A 4204-nucleotide genomic window follows, 5' to 3' on the forward strand; every position below is an offset into this window, starting at 1 on the left:
CCTCTGTTCCTCCATCTCCGGTGAAATTACACAGACAAACAAGCAGACAATGGCAAACACAAGTAGGATGCAAGTAAAATGAATAGCAGGTATAACAATTAGCATATTATAATCACTTAGGCAATCCCAATTAATGCATAATAAAACAAAATCATACAAGTACATATGATGTATGTCTATCCTACTAGCCGTGAGCTCACGCATAGGTTACTTTGCCAGAACCTGACACATCTAGTAGCTAACCCAGACATTTGTCTCTAGGTTGCGCATCTCCAGGAGGATCATAAACGAAGGAGAGTGCATTTCCACATCGAAGGAGTGTGCCTTTCCACTTTTCCCTGGAGGATATACAAAGGAGAGTGCCTTTCCACATCGAAGGAGTGTGCCTTTTCACCTTACAACCAGAGAAGAATGTGGGAGAAATAATACGAATGATAGTGCATTTCTGCCTTCCCCACTTCCACATCACGACAAGAGAGGGAATCCTCTTTCCTCAACTTGCCATCCGAATAGATTTTCAAGTTAACACGCAAGCGGGATCACACCCAGACCTTACTATCTCGACCATTTCGGACACAACACATCTTAACCATTCTGGCCACACACAGTTGGTGCGCAGAAATTGTGATTACACTTTGATTATGTAAAGTTCATTGCTCTTTCTTTCCCTGGTAATGGCGCCAAAAACATGATGCCAATACCATGGTTCACAACTTCGCACAACTAACCAGCAAGTGCACTGGGTCGTCCAAGTAATACCTTACGTGAGTAAGGGTTGAATCCCACGGAGATTGTTGGTATGAAGCAAGCTATGGTCACCTTGTAAATCTCAGTTAGGCGGATATAAAATAGTAATGGGGTTTTCGAAAATAATTAATAAAATAGGGATAGAAATACTTATGTAAATCATTGGTGAGAATTTCAGATAAGCGAATAGAGATGCTTTCGTTCCTCTGAACCTTTGCTTTCCTGCTATCTTCATCCAATCAGTCTTACTCCTTTCCATGGCTGGCTTTATGTGATGCATCACCATTGTTAATGGCTACTTTCGGTCTTCTCTCGGGAAAATGATCCAAATGCCCTGTCACGGCACGGCTAATCGTCTGGAGGCATCACCCTTGTCAATGGTTACATCTTATCCTCTCAGTGAAAATGGTCAACGCACCCTGTCACGGCACGACTATTCATCTGTCGGTTCTCGATCATGCTGGAATAGGATTTACTATCCTTTTGCGTCTGTCACTATGCCCAGCAATCGCGAGTTTGAAGCTCGTCACAGTCATTCAATCATTGAATCCTACTCGGAATACCACAGACAAGGTTTAGACTTTCCGGATTCTCTTGAATGCCGCCATCATTCTAGCTTACATCACGAAGATTCTGATTAAGAGATCTAAGAGATACTCATTCAATCTAATGTAGAACGGAAGTGGTTGTCAGGCACGCGTTCATAAGGAATGATGATGATTGTCACGTTCATCACATTCAGGTTGAAGTGCGAATGAATATCTTAGAAGCGGAACAAGTTGAATTGAATAGAAAACAGTAGTACTTTGCATTAATCTTTGAGGAACAGCAGAGCTCCACACCTTAATCTATGGAGTGTAGAAACTCTACCGTCGAAAATACATAAGTGATGAAGGTCCAGGCATGGCCGAGAGGCCAGCCCTCAAACGTGATCTAAGATAGCATACAACTGATCAAAGATGAATAATACAATAGTAAGAGGTCCTATTTATAATAAACTAGCTACTAGGGTTTACAGAAGTAAGTAATTGATGCATAAATCCACTTCCGGGGCCCACTTGGTGTGTGCTTGGGCTGAGCTTGAGTGTTGCACGTGTAGAGGTCCTTCTTGAAGTTGAACGCCAGCTTTTGTGCCAGTTTGGGCGTTGAACTCCACTTTGCAGCTTGTTTCTGGCGCTGGACGCCAGAATTGGGCAGAGGGCTGGCGTTGAACGCCAGTTTGCGTCGTCTAAACTTGGGCAAAGTATGGACTATTATATATTGCTGGAAAGCCCTGGATGTCTACTTTCCAACGCAATTGGAAGCGCGCCATTTTGAGTTCTATAGCTCCAGAAAATCCACTTTGAGTGCAAAGAGGTCAAAATCCAACAGCATCAGCAGTCCTTCTTCAACCTCTAAATCTGATTTTTGCTCAAGTCCCTCAATTTTAGCCAGAAAATACCTGAAATCACAGAAAAATACACAAACTCATAGTAAAGTCCAAAAATGTGAATTTAACATAAAAACTAATGAAAACATCCCTAAAAGTAACTAGATCCTGCTAAAAACATACTAAAAATAATGCCAAAAAACGTATAAATTATCCGCTCATCACAACACCAAACTTAAATTGTTGCTTGTCCCCAAGCAACTGAAAATCAAATAGGATAAAAAGAAGAGAATATACTATAAATTCCAAACTATCAATGAAACATAGCTCCAATCAGATGAGCGGGACTTTTAGCTTTTTGCCTCTTGAATAGTTTTGGCATCTCACTTTATCCATTGAGGTTCAGAATAATTGGCACCTATAGGAACTCAGAGTTCAGATAGTGTTATTGATTCTCCTAGTTCAGTATGATGATTCTTGAACACAGCTTCTTTATGAGTCTTGGCCGTGGCCCTAAGCACTTTGTTTTCCAGTATTACCACCGGATACATAAATGCCACAGACACATAATTGGGTGAACCTTTTCAGATTGTGACTCAGCTTTGCTAAAGTCCCCAATTAGAGGTGTCCAGGGTTCTTAAGCACACTCTTTTTTTTGCTTTGGACCTTGACTTTAACCGCTCAGTCTCAAGTTTTCACTTGACACCTTCACGCCACAAGCACATGGTTAGGGACAGCTTGGTTTAGCCGCTTAGGCCAGGATTTTATTCCTTTAGGCCCTCCTATCCACTGATGCTCAAAGCCTTGGGATCCTTTTTATTTGCCCTTGCCTTTTGGTTTTAAGGGTTATTGACTTTTTTTTGCTTGCTTTTTCTTTTTCTTTCTATTTTTTTTCGCCTATTTTTTTCTTCTTTTTTTTTTCTGCAAGCTTTGTTCTTTGCTGCTTTTTCTTGCTTCAAGAATCATTTTTATGATTTTTCAGATTATCAAATAACATGTCTCCTTGTCATCATTCTTTCAAGAGCCAACATATTTAACATTCTTAAACAACAACTTCAAAAGACATATGCACTGTTCAAGCATACATTCAGAAAACAAGAAGCATTGTCACCACATCAATATAATTAAACTAAGTTCAAGGATAAATTCGAAACTCATGTACTTCTTGTTCTTTTGAATTAAAATATTTTTCATTTAAGAGAGGTGATGGATTCATAGGACATTCATAACTTTAAGACAAAATTACTAACTACTAATGATCATGTAATGAAGACACAAACACAGATAAGCACTTAACATAGAAAACGAAAAACAGAGAATGTAAGAACAAGGAATGAGTCCACCTTAGTGATTGGTGGCGTTTTCTTCTTGAGGAACCAATGATGTCCTTGAGCTCTTCTATGTCTCTTCCTTGTCTTTGTTGCTCCTCCCTCATTGCTTTTTGATCTTCTCTTATTTCATGAAGGATGATGGAGTGCTCTTGATGTTCCACCCTTAGTTGTTCCATATTGGAACTCAATTCTCCTAGGGAGGTGTTGATTTGCTCCCAATAGTTTTGTGGAGGAAAGTGCATTTGAGGCATCTCCGGGATCTCATGGTGATGAGCTTCATACGCCTCTTGAGCTCCATGAATGGGCTTTCTTGCTTGCTCCATCTTTTTCTTAGTGATGGACTTGTCCTCTTTAATGAGGATATTTCCCTCTATGTCAATCCCAGCCGAATTACATAGGTGGCAAATGAGGTGAGGAAAGGCTAACCTTGCCATAGTGGAGGACTTGTCAGCCACCTTGTAGAGTTCTTGAGGTATAATCTCATGAACTTCCACCTCTTCTCCAATCATGATGCTATGGATCATGATGGCCCGGTCTATAGTAACTTCAGACCGGTTGCTAGTGGAAATAATTGAGCATTGAATGAACTCCAACCATCCTCTAGCTACAGGCTTAAGGTCCAGTCTTCTTAGCTGAACCGGTTTGCCTTTTGAGTCAATCTTCCATTGAGCTCCTTCTACACATATGTCCATGAGGACTTGGTCTAACCTTTGATCAAAGTTGACTTTCCTTGTGTAGGGGCGTGCGTTCTCTTCCA

This window comes from Arachis ipaensis, chromosome B1, assembly GCF_059453495.1.
Source record: "Arachis ipaensis isolate K30076 ecotype BB chromosome B1, ASM5945349v1, whole genome shotgun sequence".
In the NCBI taxonomy this organism is placed as follows: Eukaryota; Viridiplantae; Streptophyta; class Magnoliopsida; order Fabales; family Fabaceae; genus Arachis; species Arachis ipaensis.